The 23,612-nt window shown below is 43.7% G+C and overlaps 1 pseudogene across 1 annotated transcript in view; it reads right to left on the reverse strand.

The window, feature by feature from the left end:
• Positions 1 to 23,612, reverse strand: part of LOC144729314 (retinoic acid receptor alpha-A-like) — a 77,992-nt pseudogene that overhangs the window by 31,809 nt on the left and 22,571 nt on the right. The window contains exons 2-4 of the transcript XR_013587689.1: positions 22,090 to 22,238; positions 11,992 to 12,133; positions 478 to 638 (exon numbers count right to left, since the gene is read on the reverse strand). The product of XR_013587689.1 is annotated as a retinoic acid receptor alpha-A-like (transcript). The remainder of the gene's footprint in view (positions 1 to 477; positions 639 to 11,991; positions 12,134 to 22,089; positions 22,239 to 23,612) is intronic.

Here is a 23,612-nt window from a genome sequence, read left to right on the forward strand (position 1 = left end):
GGCATTCTCAGCCTCTCTTACCCCTTGGGTTGATAAACGCAGGATTGCGATGTGGTCATCCATCAGTGGTTCTTGCTAAGAGACAGAGCCCTGCCACAGCAATGTGGAATTCATACCACTGGCTCAGCCCCACTTGTTTGTATAAATCAGGGAGATCGCTTGACTTTTGACTCAAAAAATATAACGTAACGATCCTCGAAACGTTATTTAAGAAAATAAGATCAGCCAACCAGGACTGCAATTGTCCAACTGAGCAAAAGTTCAAAGTTCATTTATTAGGTATAGCCCTGTGAGCCATTCGGCTCTTGAATCGGGTGCAACCGCAACAAACAAAAAGTGACTATGTGCAAACAGAAAATCCAAGAAAAGACAGCAAAATATTGCAGAAAAATCACCGTACACCAACCCTGTGCAAATATCCCAGTGGGATGCAAGTCAATGGAAGGTTTCAGTGACAGGGGCGCCAAGTCCACCTACCGTCGTGTACTTGCCGAGCTGACACAGCGATGGGAAAGTCTCCTGGTGGGCACGGCGCACGCGGTCAATGAGGTCCTCGATCTCGGGACACGGCGGAGGAATTTCCAGCAACTCCGGTCGCACCACCTCCTTCTTCTTTTTGCTCCGGTCATTCCTCACCGCTGCTCGCAACGAAACATCGACAAAAAACGCGCGCACACCAACGGGCAGGTTAGCCCTTTCCCATTCCAAGACGTCTTGTGAAGCCACGATATTTGCTTTTAATGTCGTTTGGAAAGATATCTCATGCTTGTACAGAGGCTTTTTCGTGACGTAACTTGTTCTTAACACTGAGTTTTCGCAAACATTTAAAGCTTGGCTTTTGTTCATTGTGATGCGTGCGTTAAAATGATTTCTAATTCAATTAGCAGACCCATCCCCGCACATTCTGCGAGGTCTGGTGATGTATGCCTGCAGTTAACCCTTTCCGTTCAGAGACGTCTGCAAGTTGCAGGGTGGGTCCCGTTCACCTGCGAATCTCTGAATCTCGGAGCGCGCAAGTGGTTAGCGTTAATTTTATTTGAAGAGGCACAGCGCTGTTCTTTTTACAGACATTGTACTGTACTCACCTCAAAGAACTGTAGTGTCACGACCGCACTCTATGAAAGCTCGTGCCAAACTGTGGCACGCCCTCCCGCATGGCCTTGTGGGAGTGTCGGTAACGATGAAGCTATTTTATTTTAGTTTTTCTTCCCGTTTCGTTTTGACGATGTACACGTACGTCATCGGAACGGGAAAGGGCTAAATACCTCACTAACGGTCAAGCGGTCATCTTGACCAAGACCATTCATGCCCAAACAAACACACAAAGATCCCTATTTTGGCCTTACCAGACTTTTGGGGCAAGTTCTGAGAGCGAGCACCAATGAAGGCTGGCACGGCAAACGGGGCGGAGAGGTGGCCAGCATGCCTGGCCCTCTGTCTCCCAAGTGGTGATGTTTACACACCGTAACAGGTTCTCATTTGATGCTGAGTCTACCTAGGGGAGGCCCAGGACCAGTTCAGACATACGTCACTGTTGTTGGTCGCGAACAGGAATCGAACTCGGGTCGCCGGGTTCGTCGTGCAGCACGCCAACCACTGCGCCACCGCACCCCATATACCATTGATGCCCACACATCACCGCGCTAACACTTCCCTCTGGTAGACGTTGAAGCTGATGCACAGTGGACACACGACCCCATGTCTGCCCTCCCGAGTATTCCGCTTTCAGACTGCAGGCCTTCCCCCACTTGGTAACTGACCCCTGGACACCACCCCAGAGCTTGTAAACCTGGCTTCCCTCGATCCTTCACACGTACTCAACGAAAACACAGCCTCCTTTACAGATTGCACGTACAAAGTTAACTTTTTATTGTGCCACTGAGTAAATATTAAGGATAGCCATGCTCTTGCAAAGAGGCTCTCATCCTTGATCTGCACCTACCGAAGCAAGCTTAAGTACGAGTTAAACGTCAAAGCGTCGTGATAATTTTTATTTTATGTTTTATTTTTATTATTTCCCTTCTACGTGACTTTACCGAAAGAACCAAGAAGATTAATCCCTGCAGTCACAAAAGCTTTAAATCGAAATTTAGCGCCTACCAGGTTAAATAAGCAAGACGGAGTGCTGATCACAGTATATGGCCATAGGCCAATGGTAGACATTCCATATTCCGATATTGTTTCTCTAAAGAGCAATCACTGATTGCTTACTTCAACCTCAGAAGAATGAGCGGCTCAGTCAACCTCCCATACAAAGATATCAACTTAAAATCCTACAAATGTGACTTAAGCACTCTCAAAACCACAGCCGACCATTCCAGATACAATTTGAGTCCACAAATTGCCTTGCACATGTGTATCCATCACCCAAACATTGACATTTTTGGGTGAAATCCAGTTGCGTTGTGACCACAAATATGCTGGCCTGATTCTTCGGAAGTCCTGATTTAGCCATTGCCCTGCCTTGTCTTCAAAACGCCAACTCCCCTGGCCACTTCCTTAGCTCTCTCTCCCAGCCACTGCAGACTCCCACCCACCCACCACTCTTTCTTTGTGTGCTCTGGGGTACGTACGAAACATCTGGACCCCAGGCTTGCAACAAAAAAAAGCCCTCTTTTTTTTTCCAACCATATGGAATAATCAAGTTATTATGGCCATGCCTCCTCATTATGATTATGGTATGAAAGGGTTGTGACCTTATGGAGAGTTGAGAAAAAACGGATATTAATTTATGGCAGACCAAAAAAACTGGCAGCATAAAATATGAAACTGCTCTGTCCATTAAATTTGTATCCAGCCTGGTGTCACAGCAATTACAGCCATTGGCTCACAATCAGAAAGTTAGGAATACAAATCACGATCATGAGCAATCTCAGTAGTTATCCCTCTGGGATCGTCTCTTTGTGGGAAGTTAACAGCTGCCGTGGCCTGGAGAGACTGGCCACCGTCACGTGAATGTGGATTTTCCACCATCGCCTCAGGGAAACTGATGGAGATTAATACTTCCCATGGCGTTTTTGAAGGTCCACTTTGGACTTTTTTGACTGGCGGTGCAGTGGATATGAAACATTTCCATACATTTTGGAAGAGTAAAATGAGTAAAGAGGAAACAACATGATGACAGTAGTTTATGTGTGCATTCAATTCAATATCAGGGTCTCTACAAGCAAGGGTACAGTAGCAGAGGCTGAATTATGGGTCCATCACCCCACCATCAAGTCAAAGAATGGTCGCTGGAAGGACACATCACAGAACTGCTTCTGAAGGAGTAGGTGGTGAGATGTTAACTCCCTTGCCTGGTATGTAAGGAGGTTGTGTGTTCGATCCCAACCCTGACGCCTGTATGCATGGAGTTCACATGATGACCCCGTGGTCGCGGATTTTTTCTCTGGTTCCCGCATTTAGAATATTCGGCTGCTATAATTCCCCACATGATAAGCCACTTTGTCGAGCTATCATTTGTGGCCAGGTCGCTTCTGAAACCAAAAAACTAGTGAGTTAAATAGTAGATGGGGTTTGAGAGTGGGGGCATGCCCCTCTTCCTCCTGCCCCCTCCTCCCCCCTGCACTCTTGCCCGCCAGCACGCTAGGAGCGCATGCCACTCCTCAGCCCCCTTCCGGCACACAACCCCCCCCCCACCGCCCACTCTGCGCAGGTGCTGCTCCGTCTCCTCCACACACGTGCCATTTGCGTGCGTCATCCATACTCTCTTTTGCCCCCCCCCACCGCCCATTCTTTGCTCCCTGCCCCCCACCATGTACAGGCAGCACCATGAAGTTGTTTTGCTTGTTTTGGAGCCAATGTGTCCCAGGGCATTAGCGTTGCTGGTAAGCTGTGGTAAACTTTTGTGTGGCGATTGGTTTAGGGGTTTTGTAGTTATCGTGGAAATATCGGTGTCGTCTATGGCCAGACCAATGGACAAAACATCCCCCCCCTCCCCGTGTTTGCAATAATTACCCTAACGGCTCCCTTAAAAAAGGTAACATTTTTGGAACAAACGGAATAACTTTATGCCCAATTACGTTTTGTATGTTTCGATATATTTGTTAGTTGTTTTGAGATGCTGCTGCATTTCAGCAATAAATACATACAAATTCTTATCCTCAGACACATCATTTTTGTACAGAAGGATAAGAGAACAAATTAGATACAAGGTGCAGTATAAATGGATGGAAAACTATCATGCGGTTGGAGGCAATGGGTGTGCGAAATACTGCCGCTCTGAGAAAATGCTGCAGCCATTCAGTAATCCTACCTCTGTCCCTAACCCTAACCATCTCCTGTTTCCCATAAATGTTTATGGTGCATCCATTAACACATCCATTACCATGCCCCATGGGGCACCGAAACTAGTTGTGATTGGCGACGGCAATATTCTTCAGAGCATTCGTAGTTTTTACTACAGCACGAGATTAGTGCTGCCTGGAAGTTGCCCAAAAGGCCTTTTGCATTTAACTGGATTGGATCCTTATCCTCACCCCTGCAGCACTAAATTACGGCCCGAATAATTATCCTGGCCTCGGTGGATGGGCGTGTGCCAAAGTAAAGCACAATTTGGTAAAAAAAAACAGATGGCAATGTACTGACTGCAGGCTTTGAATATTTCATACATACCAACTTCGAACGGGAACTTGTCGTTAAGGCATGGCTAGCGCATTGGGCTTACAATCTGGAACCGTCATCGGTTCTAACCCATTTCCCGGCGCGGGAGTTGAAACATCCCAGTCGCCTGTCTACACGGCACGATAAATAGGCATGTCACAATTAGTTGTTCCACTTTACAAACACCGTACCATTAAGTAGCTTCAATGGGCACATGATAAAATGCGTATTTCATGTATATACATATGTACACGGTAGAAATAAACCTATGACGTAACAATTGGTTAAATTGCCACAATATATTGTTTCCAGCTTAACAGTTAGCATTAGTTCTAAGTTTATGTAAACAGTACTTCTGCTAGCACAGCCCTAAGTCTTTACATATAATTGTACATTTTAAATATACATATTATTCCCTTCACGTGACTTTACCAAAAGAACCAAGAAGATTAATCCCTGCAGTCACGAAAGCTTTAAATCGAAATATACATATTATAATCGGTACGCCTTGAAAATATATTGGGGGTATTATGGGTTCTGTTCATCTGGGCTTGCCTTTAATTGTTATTTATATTCTTAATGAAATGGCACACATGCTTCCGATTACAGATACTGATTCATGTTGAAGTACAGAGGGCAGTGCATTAAAGTGCACAATAAATCAAACAACTACCTGCTGATTGCAGTCTCTTATGTTCTCCGGTATGATTATAGTTTTTGGGGGTAAATTAGGTGTAGAGCATTATGCCTGCACAGTTCACCCAGAGGGTAGTGTTCATTGCACAGGAAGCTATTTCTATCCCCAGGTCGACACATGTGTTTGGTATTACCTGGCCCCCCCGCTCCGCCAGATGTGGGATAGTGCTACAAAAAAGCCTACGGTAAAATATTACGCTTGCGTGATTAATAGCTGAAATTCCAAATTGTTTTCCTTAAAGAGAACCATTTTGTTCAAGGGAATTCGAAATCAAAGTACTTTCATGATCACATGGAGCAATGGGGTGGCACTCATCTCTGTTAGCACTCTTGAGAGGAATTGGCAGATTTCCCACAAATCTATGGCATGGCCAAGTGCCCCCATGACCAGTGTCGATTTTACACAAAGTGGAAACCACTTGTCCGACTTGGGAGGAAATAGAGGCTGATTAGGCCCACTGACTGGGATTAGATGTACACCAAACATAAGAGAGTATTGTATAAGATTAATGATTAGGTACTGCTGTTAATATTCTTGGTTCTTTTGGTAAAGTCACATAGAAGGGAAATAATAAAATAAAAATATTATTGTTTTATATTTAATGTTATTGTTTTATATATGTATTATTTTATTATTTCCCTTCTACGTGACTTTACCGAAAGAACCAAGAATATGAATCCCTGCAGTCACGAAAGCTTTAAATCGAAATTTACTGCTGTTTAGCTGGGAGGTGGGGGGAGCAGTGACACAAAGGGGTCCATGCCCTGCGGTCTGAAACCAGTAACCTGGGTTCCCGACCATGGCGCAAAAATCAGTGGCGAGTGATATTCTGAACAGGTCTCTGGCTTCCCCCTTCACGAACCTGAACTCCGCACGCGCGTACATGTGATGCAAAACGCTCAGTTGCTCGTTTTCAGGTCCCTCCTGAAAAGGAACAATGAGACTCACATCGCTTCAATGCTTTCTCGCTTGCACATGAATGGCCTGGGAAAGGGTTTGGCTCTTCCACATGCAACGCCGGGGGGGGGGTGGGGAGAGCACCTACGTCCCCCTACGCCCAATGTGCATATGGGAGGCTCTGTGCATATGGGAGGCTCTGTCTCCACATCTCCTTCCCTTTCCAAGACGTCCGGTCTCTCCTCCCTCTCAAGAGACCGAGCCAGGGGAGCAGGGGCGGGGGGGGGTATACAACTTCACCGGACAGAAACATCGGTGGATGTCGCGCGGGGAGAAGGTCGTCGGCAAGCGATGTTTAAGAAATATATATTTTTACACAAAGTTTAACCGTGTCACATTGTTCGCTTAAACTACGTGGAATTGAAATGCGCATTGTTGTAATGGCTGGGTGGGCAGTGCAAGGCCAGTGATGTCATGGAGGAGCGAGCGTCTCACAGGCCTGGTGACCTCAAGATGGCATAACAGTCTCGATGGTCGGCCGCACTCTAAGGTGGTATTGGTTCAACGCGGGGGCTTCCTCAACACAGCTCGGGCCTACCTGTTAAATAACAGGCTCGTACTCTTTGGTTCTTTCAGGAAAGTCACGTGGGTATAAAATAAACTAAATTAAATCACCACGTTTTGGGCGCAGCACAAGCGTCCGTCATCAGGTGGGACAACCACAGCAAGAAACAATTACTGGGGTCCTGACACCATACCTAATGTCGTACCTATCACTTCAGAAATTGTTTCTTGCTGTGGTTGTCCCACCTGATGACGGACGCTTGTGTTGCGCCCGAAACGTCATGATTTAATTTAGTTTATACTCTACGTGACTTTACCGAAAGAACCAAAGAGTATGGATCCCTGCAGTCACGAAAACTTCAACTCTCGATCTAACAGGCTCAGTTTGATCATTATATACAGCTCAGGCCCCAGTCTGGTTCCAGTACACTTTTTGAATGGTCGTGGAAATTAGGCAATGGTGAGGTTTTCCTGGATAAGCAAAGGGCAATTATTTATGCCAAAAAGTCAGTGGCTTCAAGTTCAATCCAAGCAAGGGGAGGCACTAGTCTGCTATTTTAGCCACTACTCAACTTCTCACCCACTTACTAGCCGACAGTCCAGGCTCACGTAATTATATTAAATGTGCTACTTATTATTATTGTGAAATGACCTAATTTACATTTCGACGCAGAATGTTTGACTTGTGTATAAAGATAGAAAATCTAACTTTTTAAGTTTGAGAACTGTGATAATTTTATTGCTTTAGAAATATGTTCAGTAAAATATAAATGAATTACTACAGCAAACAACAATGCCACTCACATTAGGCATATATAATAATTCATTTCCACAGCATACTAACCCACTGCACCATTATCACAAAAATCTAGTCTATAAACTAAACACGAGGGAAAAAAATGTGTTTACCCTGGTGACTTCAGCACTATTTATAAACATAGCTGGCAAGCACATGCACACACAAATAAGACATGTACTCAGGTAGTGTACTAACAAGCACTTGTGCAAAAGACAAAGATCCCCCCTATAGCCTTAACAGACTGTTGAGGCAAGTGCTGTTAGCGATAAACTATGAAAGCCAGGACGGCACACAATGGGGTGGGTGGCCAGCACCACGCCCGACTACTGCCTTTGTCTCTCGAGTGGCGACGTTTACACATCGCACCAGGTACTCATTTGAGGCCGAGTCGAAGCTCGGGGAGGCTCATGACCAGTTCAGATAATCGTCACCAGTGTTGGCCGTGCGAGGGAATCGAACTCGGATCGTAGGGTTCTTAGCGCAGCGCGCTAACCACTCCGCCACTGCTCCCCACTTGTACAAATACAAACACATGGTAGCACGCGCACACATCTCTGAAGTTTATGCTATCCTCTCTTGCACACACACGCATAGTGGTATTCAAACAGCTTATGCAAACACCCCCTAAAGTAAGTCCATGTGCCTACATAAATATAAAGGTCATAGATCCCCTATTTAAGCTTTATATACTGCAATAGCACGGATTGTTAATCAGCACCAAATAAAGTTGAAATGGGACACGAGAGAGTTGCTCCAAGCATTCGTCTCTGCAATGCTTACATTAACACACTTTGCCGAGAAAAAAAAAACTTTAAGCCGAGTCAACCTAGGGGGAGTCCCAAAGCAGGTTTTGGATATTATTCGCCACCGATGTAATCCATGGCCGAGAACCTAACCTAGGTCACTGGGTTCACGGCGAAGTGCACTAACCACGGCGCCACCGCTCTCATCGCACACAAATATACATTAGCAGCGTGGCAGAAAGCCAGAAAATAAGCCCAGCTCCCATCCGCCCTTCTAGATTGTGTGATCTCAAAGGCAGTCCCCCAAGGAGGGCAATAGAAACTTATCTGTTCAGTCTCATCTTTCCCAGTGAAGCAAGCGCTACGTGTGGCTCGGCGAGCGGCTTCCTGATTGCGTGCAGCCCGCTCGCGTCACAACATTCCCCGAACCAGCGAAGGGGACGTGGGGGCCATTCCCAGGACACAATGGTGCTTATGCATTGACACTGCCCCTGTGTATTTCACTGGCGTCACTGCCCTTCTCCCAATGCCCAAAGGAAATCTATCCGCCGTGCCACTCGTTGACAGTTCTGTTGTACGTGCGGGACGGGGCGTCCTTTTGCTCGCGCTAAATGCGTTCTCTCCCAGGGCTCCGCGTCAGGGTTTAGGAAGGGACACTGTGCAGTGTTTGTTTTGTTTTGTGCACTAGTTGTAAATTTCATACTGCAAAATTAAATTGTTTGTTATTGTTCTTTGCAAAGTTTAAAATATATATAAACTTGAGATACCTCACTGACCATGTACTTAAAACATTGTATAAATGCTCATGCTATAATTTAAAAATAAGTGGTCATACAGTATATATTAAGGAACCCTGGGGGAACTAAATTATTTCGACCATGCTGCGGTGCTAAAATGTATGACTCATGATCAAGCGATTGTCATCATGAGCCACGATCTATCCACTGCTTGATGTAGGCCTCCCCAAGTTCACTAGCTCTCAAGGCCACATGATGATACTATCCATCTAGCTCCCGTCCACAAGCCGATCTCATTGCTCAATCTCCGCTGTGGACGCGCTTTCAGGCGAAAAACCCCTCTTTGGCTGCAACTCCGCCATGAGTCTCCACCACAGGCTTTCATCCATCCCAAGGACGACGTGTCATGCCGAAGGACAACTTCCTTTTCACAAGTCAACACTGTGTCGCTCACATGTGTACGCTCTCTAATCCACGTGCTTCTCTGCCTCCCAGTGTAATTCAAAGCCTGCACCTTTCCACACTTCTCTCTGCAGGTTTCATCTTTTGTTTAAATGTTCCTTGCCAATGTGCATATTTCACGAGAGGTAATATACAACTGATGTAAAGCATTGTTCTTTAGGCACATGGGTACCGTGTGTAGCTTTTCACCATCAAGTTTTCCAAAAGCCCTCCACAGCCTGGTCTCACCCACCTCTTTATTTCACTATTTTCTTCCTGTTCGCCTTCAGTGACCACCCCGGGATACACAGGCGCTCCGATGTTTTCCAGCCGTGTCCCTCCAATGGATACGTTCAAATGTTCGGCGAACTTGGTGGATGTAGACGTTTGTTTTGCTCTTATTTATATTTTGCAAACCTTTAAGCCCTTGTTCAGGTCCCCCAATTTGTTCTTCAGCAGCGATGATTTTTCTCCGTCACCATCTTTAACAGCATGCAAATGCTCCGATGACCTTCGTGATTTTACGTGAAAATGTTGGGCACTCTTCAACTCAAAACCTTGGGTTTTTTCCCCATGTGCACCAACTGGACATGATGTGCTTGTTTCATGAAATATTTTAACTCTTCGTTGCTGGGTTAAGGATTTGAAAAGTAATACAACTATTAAGGGTGACCAAAATTTTTGTAAACAAGGTAATGCGATCCCATATTTTGTATATTACAAGTAATGCAATTACTTGATACGCTTTTATGATTCATTTCCTCAAATTAAATTACACTGAATGTATTTAAGCTTAAATATTACTGCACGATGCTGAGACTGTAGGTCATGTCATATAATCCCTACGCTATTATTCCCGTATTAACCCAAAGCTGCTCACATGAACATTTCTCCTTTGTTCTTGAAATGATTTTACAAATGAAATAAAATTGTTAAATGTAATCAACTGGTACATGCTACATAACATGAAAATCATTATGATAATTGTTTTTTTACCCTTTTATCTGGCAACAAAACTGACACATTTTTTAGTCAGTTTTGTTGCCAGATAAAAGGGTAAAAAAACAATTATCATATTTTGCTACTGGCAAAGGAGGTTCCAATGATGAAAATCATTACACACTAAAATTAATAACATTACGGAATTACCACACCCTTTAACATTTTTCGACTCTGGCTGACATTGGGAAAGCTCTCTCTTAGCTATTGCTCTTTAGCAACTACGTACAAGGTTTTCCACATTGACTTAAACTAAACAGCGCCTATACTCAATGCCCCATTTATCACTTACTTAACATCTCGCTCTGTTTTACTTGGTGCATAGCCTGAAAACATTAGCACCCCTCTCTTCAAACATTAGTGCTCCTGAATACTAAAGGGAGGAGACAAACGGTTTGGGCCTTTGGAGCAATGTCTCTTTGCCATGGTCAGTGGGACATTATCCTCGGTGCGATACTTGTTGGGCCCAAAAGTAGTCATTACCACAGCAACCCGAAACCCTCGAGTTTCAGAACCGAGGCACCGAAATCCTCGTCTCAAACCAAACCAAACCACACAGGCCGGGCCCGGCATCAGTTGCAATGTCACAGCGGCAAGGCAGTAATGAGACACACTTGTCGTCACTTACTTACATTTACGCGCTGCGCTGCTGTTAAAAGCACAGTGGCAAACATTTTCGTCATCGGCCACAATCAATGCACTGTGAAGAACATAAGGCCCCCCCCCCCTGCCAAGCCACCTCCAGATTGTGCAAGGGAGGTCGGAGAGAAGGTGAAAAGCGATGGGGCATACAGGCACCATGAGGGGTGCCGCGGTGGCGAGATGTTAACCACCTCGCCAGGTATACAGGAGGCTGTGGGTTTGATCCCGACTCTGATGCCTGTATATCTGGAGTTTGCATGTCTCTCTCCCCGTGGTCACGTGGATTTTTCTCCGGGTCCTCCGGTTTTTCACTCCACATTTAAAAAGATGTGTTAATGAGTATTTGGCTACTATACATTTCCACATGAGAAGCCATTTCTTTTAGCGGTAATTTGTGGCCAGGTCGCTTCTGAAAAAAATTGCTATAGAGCTCAGAGAGTCTTCCCTGGTCAAATAGAAATTGTTTCAATAGTTATAGTTTACTCATGGAGCATGAGACAAGAAACCCAGGCCTTGGTGCTGTTCCCCAATGGAAATGTGGCAATAATGGACTCTTACCTGGTCGATAGAAGACATTGCAATGAATGAAACAGTATATTCTTGGTTCTTTCGGTAAAGTCACGTAGAAGTGAAACAATAAAATAATAAAAATATAAAACAATACAATTCTCCACAGGTTTTCACACCTGAGGTTTTCACACCTGATGATGATTGCTTGTGTTGCAATCTAAACGTCCTGATAATTTTATTGTTTATATTTTTATTATTTTATTGTTTCCCTTCTACGTGACTTTACCGAAAGAACCAAGAATATGAATCCCCGCAGTCACGAAAGATTTAAATCACAATGAAACAGTATCGAGTACTTACATTCCTTGGACATGCCAACTTCAAGGCAGCGTTGCAGGCGGCAGTACTGGCAGCGGTTCCGCGTTATCTTGTTGATGATGCACTTCTTGTCACGGTGGCAGGTGTACACCATGTTCTTCTGAATACTCCGGCGGAAGAAGCCCTGCCGACAGAAGCCAGTTGTTACGCATGAGATCAGGAGGTGCTGCTCACTAACGGCACTTACCCCAACAGTTTGTTCAAGGCTATATGGGGGGGAAGGGGGGGGGAGTCTTTGAAAGCTCAAGACGGCCGTTGCAAGTCACACGTAGCAATTGTAAATAATACTTTCATTAGTATTCATCGATATTTAATTTTCGAAAATGTTTTTCCATCTTGGAATTTTTGGTGTTTTTTTGCAGGGTGTGTTTGCTCGTAACAAAGTGTGTTATTTATCCTTGCAAAGAGACCAGTCGGTAATCAAGGCTGATGCTGTTTACATGCCACACAACACCTGACCACCACTTCTCCATAAACTTGAGCAGCAATCAATCAACACCCAAACTTGACGCTCTGCTCTTACAGATCTCTTCCCCCCCCTCCCCGCACCCTTGTTGCCAACCTCTTAGGTGCACATTCCTAAGCTCGTCTGGGTGACCTCCCTCTTCCGCTGCGCTGCACGTGTGCCTCCCAACACAAACTCCTTTTGCTAGTTATACGCTTTGCTACCATCGTTTTTTTTTCTAAACTCATAAGTTTATTGTCCTAAACTACCACAAATTCCGAGCATTCATTGCACGCAGCTTATAATGTGCATTGAAATACGAGTGTATGCTGTGCAATGTGGTCATGGCATTGCATATTGTACTGTAAATTCATACAAAAGGTAACATGGTGCTTATTATTATTTATATTTTAGTTTTTATTATACAATGTGACTCATACAAATGATCAACTTTTCTCCTTTCTTTCACCATCTCATTGACAGTGGCTCTCTCCCTGTGTGGCTAAACCCATTGAACTCTCCGGACTTTTCCATGTGCAAAGAATGGTCGTCACGAGTTATCGTCCACGAGTCTCCGAAGACCATTTGTTCCTCACAGACAGCGAGTTATTCGTAGCATCGTGAACCCTTGGTACCGCTCCCATGTTCATAGTGTTCTAGGGGGGTTTCACCGAGTACAAAAGTACACAGCCACCACTAACAGCCAGATTCCACCAGCAGAGCAACGGCAAAGTCTAAGTGTCCGGACCTGTTGCAAGCAATCACAGGCAATTGCACGTGAGGAAGAGAGGCTTAGATTACGAGATACTAGTTTGATCATTTACAGGAAAGGTTCACAACGGACATGGCCAAGAGCTATTTTTCAAGTTTCTTTATTTTAAATCAAACTATTTGTTCGTAGGGGACAATGACAATATAAGTGGGGTAAACGTGACAGAGGGTGCAGCAGCAGCACTGTGAATCAACAATACTTTACTACGGAGTAGTGGTGCTTTCATATGAAACATATTTAACCATGAGGATTTTAATTAAAATGTCGCAATATCTTCAAACATGTTGACACATTAACTCGATACATATAGAACACTAGCTTTACTACCCGGCTTCGCCCGGGACTTGGATTCTTGTCTTAGATGAATACACGGCCTACGCCAGAGGGTGGGGGGGGGTGCGTGACGTCAGCAGGCACACTACGAGACGCTGCCGCATGCGGGTGACATCACAGATATGACGTCACCGCTCACTTGGCGTGCAAAATATATCCCTTATTGCGCCCCCCCCCCCCCCCAAAATACAAAAGTCTATTTTTATACTTTTTGCTTTGTGTACAGTCTGGAAGCTACCCACATGCCAAATTTCAAGTTTGTTGCATGTCGGGAAGTACGCTAAACATTTTGAACAGACACACATTCACAAATTTCCCTTTTATATATAGATGTATAAACAAAGGCACTGATTATCATGTTTGTTAACAAGGAGTGAACATAATTGCCAGGAGAGGTACATTTAAGTGAAGCACAACTGGTCACATTCCAAACCCGTGTAAATCTAAACCTCGTCTTATTCCCGATGATGCACCGCATGATGTGAAGTGTCGCAGTCATTTAAAATGCAGAACAAATCTACAACTCTAGTTGGTAAATCATGCGTTTGTTAAATTTAAAAAAATAACAATCGGCATGGTGCTTTTTTAATATAAAATATAGGCTCACCAGGACTAGAATCTGAATATCACTGCCAAAACAAACCCAATGCACCTTCTTAAGGGAGCACACATACAGAAAATAAAATGACCCCTGGGGTCCTCTCTGAGAACAATGCTTTTTTTGCATTCTAACTTTAAGTTTGAAAAACAAAAAGGATGCCTTTGGATACTTTTCTCAAGAAAACTTTTTTTTTACACGCAAAAAAACTGTTCTGGGTTAGGAAGTCTCATTTGCGATTTAAAGAGCCATTGAGCTCTTCCAATGGAAACATGCGTTAAGATTCATTTGGCTGCTATACATTTCCACGTTGATAAGCCACTTCGTTGGGCTATCATTTGTGATAGCCAAGTTGCTTCTGAAAAAAAAGAGCTATATCGCTCAGTGGGCCCCACCTGGCAAAATAAAAAATAGTTTAGTTTTAGTTTAGGGTGCACCTGAACAGCTCGTTCTGTTTTACAAGCAGTGCCAATCAATGCGTGTTTTGATTGACACGTTTAACAAGAGCATGGCAGTTTCATTTTAAGACGTATTGAGGTATCGCTCAGAGGAAACTGCGCAACTCATTGCCTTGTGATGAACGGGAAATATTCACAAGACAAAGTTATACATTTTGAATAACTTTTACATTCAGTCAGCTAGATGGGAACAGTGGCAGTGATACCACACCTCCGTCAGAGGTCAACACAAACCGATGATCCTTCTGGACTATATTGTGACAAGACAGGAGTGTTTCTCTTTGTGCTTCTGAATATCTAATACCCCTTTTCCACTTGCACATCCAAGCCAAGCTCTCAAGACGAAGTTATACCAGGGGCATAACTCCCTTTATTGAAAGTGCAAGGCAGCCTGTCTTGTTATACAGATCACAGCAATCAACACAATGATTCTCATTTAAAAGTAAGTGTAAAGCTCAATGGAAAACGTGGACCAGACTACCCGAGGAACGTTTCAACATCGCAATGCCACAACATACGGACGCTGTCTTTCCGACAGGCCTGTTCTTCGCCTGAGGACGGCTGCTTGCGTTGTGGCCGAAACGTCGTGAGAATTGTATTTTATTATGTTTTATTTTTATTATATTATTATTTCCCTTCTACGTGACTTTACCGAAAGAACCAAGAAAATGCCACAACGATTGTCGTGAAGGTGGACGCAACACGTTTGTAAATAAATATACATCTTATTGTCAATACATCACTGAATGAAGGCATCCCCATGCCGTGTCAGCCGTTGCGGTTGACTGGTCATACTTTACCACGCTGGTCAGCATGAGCTGGCAAAGGAGAGGGATTAGGACTAGTTCAGATGACCACTCCCTATTAGCATAAGCCATGGCCGGGAATCACACTCAGGCAGCCGAGTTCATAGTGCAGGAAAGCAAATCAGTGCACCGCGACTCCATTCCACCAAGTTGACATTGAAATGTTAAGGAGAAACATAATTTATTTCCGTAACAGAACAATATTTTGCGTTTTAATTTCCCCTGTGAGGTTTTGTATGTATGTGCCAAAGTTTACCAGAGAAGCAAACCAAATGCCAATGTAATATATTTTTCTATTTGTGACACTTCTAGATTGAGATTCATCCAACAGATACGCATTTTCTTTGGCTACATTTAACAAAGCCCTTTAAAGATATATAATAAGATTCCAAAGAACATTCATGGAATCCAGTCGTAAACAATTTGATAGACTTATTCAATGAACAGGGCCATTAATGCACTCAGATACTTTTATTTGGGGATGACCATGCTTAGAAAAGTGATCTAAATGCGATAGAACAATTAAACCTAATTGTAAGCTATCACAGAGGACATGGAGACTCAACCTCTATGGCTTAAGCCCTGCACGATTCAATTAGACCCTCTCCCTGCGGCTTATCTTCGTTTAATCTCTTTATTAAATAGCTCCTTAATCTCTGTGTGGAGCTGTGGAGCTTGGCTTAATTTCCAAGCAGATAATTGCCTTTGCTGAGCACCAGCTGATGTGAAAACAGTTGCTGATTATAATCCCTGCCAGTGGCTTTTCCTGGCACCGGTGCCATCCCACCCCCCTCCTCGTCCCCCCCATCGACTTGAGCCCCACCCTGTCCCTCCAACAATCACTCCCCACCTCAACTCCACAGGGCCTCACTGACCACACAGCAGCAGCAGCAGTCGCCATTCAAAGCTACAGCTGTGACTTTATTATTGAAATGTCTATTGGTTGAGACGTGGGGCAAGTCTTCATCAACGCCTCTTTCTCTCGAGTTGAAAAATGTGCAATCTTCATCGTGCCAAATGGCGGCGGGAGTTTAATGGGATGTTTTATGATTAGCCGCTGCAAGTTTGCACGGTAGGCTACGTACGGTATGCGAAAGTTCAAGATACATACATAACATGTAAGTATGTAAAATTATCTCTGAGAACACAATGGTCCTTAACCCTATATATCATTAACATATCTGGATAGTCGCAAGTTGAAATCTCAATTGAAATCTCAATTTGGGGTGCTGCGGTGGCGAGATGTTAACTACCTCGCCTGATATGCAGGAGGTCGTGGGTTCGATAAGACCTTGACGCCTGTATATTTGAGGCTTGCATGTTCTCCTTGTGGTCACGTGGATTTTTCTCTGGGTCCTCCGATTTTTCCCTCCACATTTAGAAACATGCGTTTAGATTATTTGCCTGCAATACATTTCCACATGACAAGCCACTATGTAAACTATCATCTGCAGCCAGGTCGCTTCTGAAAAAGAGATATATACAGTGGGCCTCACCTGGTAAAATGAAATTGTTTAGTTTTGTTTTAATTGGATATTTACTCAGCATTGTTATGTATGTGTCTGCACCTGCATATATACACCCATACATATACAGTAATTATATCGGCATACACTCTCTCTAACATATATTGTATACACACGCATATGTATACACTTACACAAAGACAAATACACTCATGCAATTACCCTTAAATACACACACATGTACATATCCCCTAAATCTCCTAAACGCCAGACCTTCTCCCTCCTCCACCCCCTCCCCTTCGCAGGAGGTAGGCACCATCACGAGGAGTCCTCTAAAATGTGGCTAAAATGTCCCTAGTCTCGATAAGTACACAGCGATCCATTTACAGGTACCCCACATTTCTAATGACCCCCCCCTCTGACTTCCTGCTCAACAGGTACGTGGTTGAATATCGTGGAAGTGGAGGAGCGTGTTGTAAAATATGTAATCAAGTCGTATTCAGAATAGTGGGAGAAATGCAGAGGCTTTAAAACATATTAATCTTGTTTTCTCTGAAATTTCTCCCTATCATTTTTGAGGGGTATCCAAAAAAAATGGACCACCACCCTGTGTTTAACTACCAGAAGGACGCAAAAACCTCTACTAGCAGGCCAATTGCAATGCACAGGATGACAGTGGTGCCCTGGGTAATAATAAATATTGTCAGTCATGTGAGCCTTAAGTAGCCTGCTGCTGTGCATTGCTCAACGTACCACCACCACAAACTAAACTACAGTATTTTTATTTTACCAGGTAAGGCCCAATGAGCTATATAGCGCTTCAACAGAAGCAACCTAGCTATCACAAATGAAAGCTCAACGAAGTGGCTTATCACGTGGAAATGTATAGTGGCCAAATAACAATTCTCAAAACGCATGTCTGTAAATGTGGAGGGGGAAAAACCCGAAGTACGCGGAGACTATCCACACGACCAAATATACAGCATGCGTCAGGGTTGGGATCGAACCCATGACCTTCTTGCATACCGGGCGAGGGAATTCACATCTCGGCCCACCGCGGCGCCCCACAAGCTCCAACGAAAGGCAAGAAAGTGGAGGAGAAGACTTGGAATCTGTTTAAAATACTGTGATAAATTGCCACGTGAATTACTATTTTGTTGATGGGAGTCATAGGGTGGAGGAGGGAGACACGTGGACATGGGGGTCTACTCTGCATTGGTCGAGGGCTCTTCAGCCTGCGTGGTTTATCGCCATACAAAGGGCAAAATCCCTGCAAAGATACTCTGCTCTGCAATAGGAGGACTTGTATGAGGAAACAATGGGATTTAATCCTGGCAGGGGCATATGGGGTTTCACACAGTGGCATGTGGGAAACCCGAGAAGGGCTTAAGCGTAAACAAACAAGAGGAAGAAGCTGCTTGAGCGTGCTGTGTTAACCCTCCCAGCTGGGCTTGTCTTTCCATCCCAACACTCCAGGGCTGGAGATTAAGACCTTTTCTGTGTACATAGTATTCAGGGCATATAAAGGATCTGATAACCCCTTAAAGATGTGATACTTGGATTTCACAATTTAAGGGAATGGCTGTTCACGTGATGTTCTTTTTTTAAGTATGTATAATCGCATTTATTTCAACCATTCACGTTACGTAGATGCTTTACTTACACGACTGTATGTTAAACATTTTGGACAGATATTATTTATTTAAAACCAGTTGGAGACTACTGAGACTAAAAGTAATTTTTTTGAGTAAAATAGTCAAACAAATACTCAATCAATACAACACATTAACCAACAGCAGTACACGTCCATCTGTTAACGTGATATTTTATGTAAGATACACTATATTATGACATATGATTCAGAAACAAACGCGTTTATATTGTCCAAACAACAAGTCTAAGTGCGCTAAAAAGAGGCAACATTGTTCCCCATTGCAAGGGTTGTCACGGGGCTGCAACACTGGAGAAATAAAGTCGCACGGTGGGTCTTCAACGCAAAACTTTGTTAAGCGCGTTTTTTAAGATATTCTTGTCAGGCTTAAAAGGGCTCTCCGATTGGCCGGTCATCATGGCAGCAAAGTTACAGGACAACATCGCATAGATCCCTGACCTTCACGTATCTGCTCCTCCGGACACATTAACTGAGTTGGCACAAAAGTACACAAAGTAAAAAAAAACTCCTCCCCTCTTCTTGGTTCTTTCGGTAAAGTCACGTAGAATGGAAATAATAAAATAATAAAAATAAAACATAATAAAATAATTCTCACGACGTTTCGGCCACAACGCAAGCAGCCGTCCTCAGGTGGAGAGCAGGCCTGTCGAGTAGACAGAGTCTGTTGTGGCCGAAACGTCGTGAGAATTATTTTATTATGTTTTATTTTTATTATTTTATTATTTCCATTCTACGTGACTTTACCGAAAGAACCAAGAAGATGAATCCCTGCAGTCACGAAAGCTTTAAATCGAAACTCCTCCCCTCTTTATACGCCACATACATTGAACAGAGGGCTTTGCCCACTGCGGTTGATTCAATGTAACTTACAGCACTTTGCCCATTCTAAATGTGAAACGCAAACCAAAGCCGTGGGTAACGCAAACCAGCATAGCGCACGTGGAGTTTGGTTGGTGTAAATTGCAGCGGATATGGCATACGGTTTTGTTAATTAATTTGCGAAATTGTACCCAAAGCTCATGATGTTAAAATAATGATCACTGCCCAATATTATGCAAATTCATGATCAGGCCCAACTAAATCACGATTATTCATTTGTAAAAGAAATACTTCTGTCTATGAAACTTGGTATTTGTTTCAATGGACTATGATTTTAACAGGTAATAATATTTAATAAAGGATCAACACCATCTCAATCTGTATTGCGTGAGGAATAGCCACTTTGAAGAAGCCCGTCAAATCGTAAAATGGTTCAGATTAGTGACGTCTGTATTTATTAACTAAAATGAGTGGACTTGGAATTCTATGAAATTCAATCTGGGCGAGTAAAAAATAACAATCCATTCTTGGCAGGATTAAAGTATTAATACAGTGCATTATGAATCAACGTTTTTTTCATCCTAATTCCACTAAACATAGTCCATTGTCATCAAATAACTAGGCCTGAGAAACGAACACTGCCAAAAGCACCTGAGCAAATGCACAACACTCTTGTTGCCACTGTTCTGGAACTGGCACACGTGCAAAAAATATTGGCTTCATATTTTTGTTGCAGACCAACCGTGACTGTTAGAAAAAGCTCACGCAGAATGGCGGAGACAATATCAAGTCAGCCAAATGCAAGGCTGTGTTTTCAATGACCAAAACAGCAATTGTATCAGAACAAAATGTTGTGTATTAAGTCTCCTCTACCTTATATTACTTCTTTTTTTGCAGCCCCCAACCTTCAGGCCATGGCTAATCACTGCCTTCTGTTTTGGAAAAGAACATGAAAGCAATACAAAAAAAAATCCCTTCCCATCCCACAAAGGCACCCCAATTAGGTTAAACGCTTCCAAACCTCTGCATGCCTATGCAGTTATGTGGTGAAGGAAAACTTTACAGCCAGAAGGACAAAGGACCAAGTTCTCTACATATTCTCACATTGAACTCTGCTGCTAGTGCATGATCCTGCGCTTTATTATCATAACCATCAGATTGTCAAGTAGCTCAACAATGCAGTGTACACAAGTCCACAATGCAGTGTTAGCTGTGACGTGTTGACTGCAGTGTGCTTTGGGCTGACGTGTAAGATTGATAAGGTTTTGTTCTTTGGCAATGACTTTGTTAACCAGCATGAACTTTATCATCTGTTTGGCTTCTTACTCCTCTTATCAATGAGATGGACACCGTGCTGGTACAAATGGGCTCACAAATGTGTTTACAAAGCGTCCGCAAAAATCTCACCACTACCACAATTACTAAATTAAGTCATGTGTAACTGACGGCATGTGCGTCACAAGCAGTGCAGATTGTAAAGTTGTAGTCAGTGGCTATAGGAGGGATTGTCTTGAGTGAACTGGCAACTGAACAACTTTTAAGAAAAATTTGTGTAATGGAAGTACATAAAAGCACTAAAACAATACAATTAGAATGTGAAATACAATCACAGTTATGGGAAACCAATATAATGAGACGTACTCCAAATGTGTGTATTGTCGCATCGTGAAATTAAATCAAGGCCACCGTAATCATTCTCAATATGACAAAAAGCCCCTAACAACGTACTGCATCGGCTGCAGTGTGCGGTTGCTGAGGAGCAATGGCTATTTGACAATGATCTTGCCAACTTAGGTCTGATACCTGGCCAAGAACATCACTGGCACTTGGTATGTGAACCTGATCTGGATCACCCCAAGATCAACTCAGCCTAAAATAAGACAAAGGCCACCAGGCGTACTGTTGACCACACAACCATCGGCGTTAATGATTGACCTTTCCCCAGCAGCCTGCGCATGGTAAACAACAGCTTTGTCGTTATGTAACATCTATTATGCAATGCGAGTGGGTGAACTTGGCATCTATTAAAAGAAACAAAATTCGAATGTGTCCCCAAACTCAAGCGCATTGGGTGGTGCTCCTCATGGTCACCGACATTGCTGCAAGCACAATTCTATCGTGTGGACCAGTGTCATCTAAAAACAATCCTTGACATCCCAAAATTGCTCCTCGTACGTAATATTTCATTCGGATTAAGAGATTAGGTGGCAAAACTTACGCAAGCTAACTCTTGCGCTCACTTATTTACTTGAGTACTTTCCATTTTAATTCGCTCTTTGGCATAGAGCAACGGAACACCATCAGGCACGTGACAGAATGCACAGTCCTCTCGCTGACAATCTGCTACACCCTGCATAGATATGGCTGTGGCAAGCAGGCCGTGGAGAGATGTGAACTCCCTCGCCTAGTATGCAGGAGGTCATGGGTCCCGATCCCACCCCGATGCCCGTACATGTGGAGGTTGCATGTTCTCCTTGTGGTTGCGTGTATTTTTCTCCGTGTCCTCCGGTTTTCCCCTCCACATATAAAAAACACGCCTTAAGGAGTATTTGGCCACTATACATTTCCACATGAGAAGCCATTGCTTTGAGCGGTAATTTGTGGCCAGAACACTTCTGAAAAAGAGCTACATAGCTAAGTGTGGCCTTACCTGGAATACTAAAAAACAAAAAAGTTAGAATTGCCAGAGTTAGTTTAGACCCCAAGCTCACCTTGCATCCCTCGCAAGAGCTGACACCATAGTGGTACCCCGATGACTTGTCCTGGCACACGAAGCAGGGCTTGTAGGCACGAGGCGGTGGCGGCGGCGACGCTGGGCTTGGCGAGTGCTCTTCTGAGCTCGTGCTCTGCGACTCTGCCGCTAAGAAACAACACGAGGCGCCACCACACGCTGCATGTCAATAATAAAGATACACAACGCAGGCACTAGATTTGGTCGAAGTCACCGCGCATGGCACACACGGTTTACTGCCGTGTGCCTCGACGGGATGCGTAACCCAGAAGCTCCGTTGTTTTCTTGGGCCACCCCTATGGCGACTCAGCCTGAAATAAATATCCAGTGAGTGTGTAAACATCAGCACTTGGGGAGCCAAAGGCAGCCAAGGTCTAGTATTGTCCACACCGCACGCTCATGTGCTATGCTGGCCACAATAGGTGCTTGCTAACAGCATTTGCTGAAATATTTTATACAGTGCTATGGTGGGGTAGGGGATCACCCTATGTGTGTCTCTTTTTGTGTGTGTTTTAAAGACAAAGAACCACTTATTGCCATACAGGCTGTTGGGGAAAGTTCTGTAGTTGCGAGAATGATACTCTGGAAATTAATGCAAGATAGGCGAGATTTGTGTAACCCTCCCACAAACGAGTACTGGAAATGGAGGAACAGAATGAGTTCTTGTGGGTAATAACTGACATTTTATAGGCAGTGAATAAAATTATTTGGAAGCAGTACAACACTTTGCAAATAATCATCTTCACATGCTGGAGTTTCAGAATTTTATGGAGGCTTCAAATTTCTATTTCAGTATAAACAAATTAAATGCATGAAACCTTAGCACGAAATAAAATAGATTCCTGTGCCATTGTTTTAATCTAGTTATCGTAAAATCCACGCGTACAAAAGCTAAACTATGAAAAACTAAACGAGGTTTTATTTTAGCAGGTAAGGGCTCACTGAGCTATACAGCTCTTTTTCAGAAGCGATCTGGCCACAAATGATAGCTCAACGAAGTGAATTATCACGTGGACATTTATAGCAGCCTAATACTCTAAACACATGTGTCTAAATGCGGAGGGAAAAACCGGAATAAAATCCACACGACCACGGGGAGAACATGCAAACTCCAAATATACAGGCGTCAGGGTAGGGATCAAACCCACAACATCTTATATACCAAGCGAGATGGTTAACATCTCGCCACAGTGGTGGAACTCAGTCGTCTAATGCGAAGTTAGAACATCAGGTTGTTACATGTCAGCACATTGTTTGTCAATGGTTCTGCATGTATAAATGTCAAGAGGCTCTCAACTGTATCTCTGTAATCATTGGAGCCAAGTCAATAAGACTAGATGTCATGAAATGATATCTTGTTACACGAGCATCATGAACATTTAGTTGTTGGTTTACACGGCTTGTTCTGTGCTTTCCAGAATGCCATAATAGCTTGGCAATTTGAATCATTAATCTCAACAAAAATTTCACAATGCATAGCAGACAGGCAATTTAAATAAACAT

Source organism: Lampetra planeri, chromosome 2 (genome assembly GCF_965212315.1).
Source record: "Lampetra planeri chromosome 2, kcLamPlan1.2.h2, whole genome shotgun sequence".
NCBI lineage: Eukaryota > Metazoa > Chordata > Hyperoartia > Petromyzontiformes > Petromyzontidae > Lampetra > Lampetra planeri.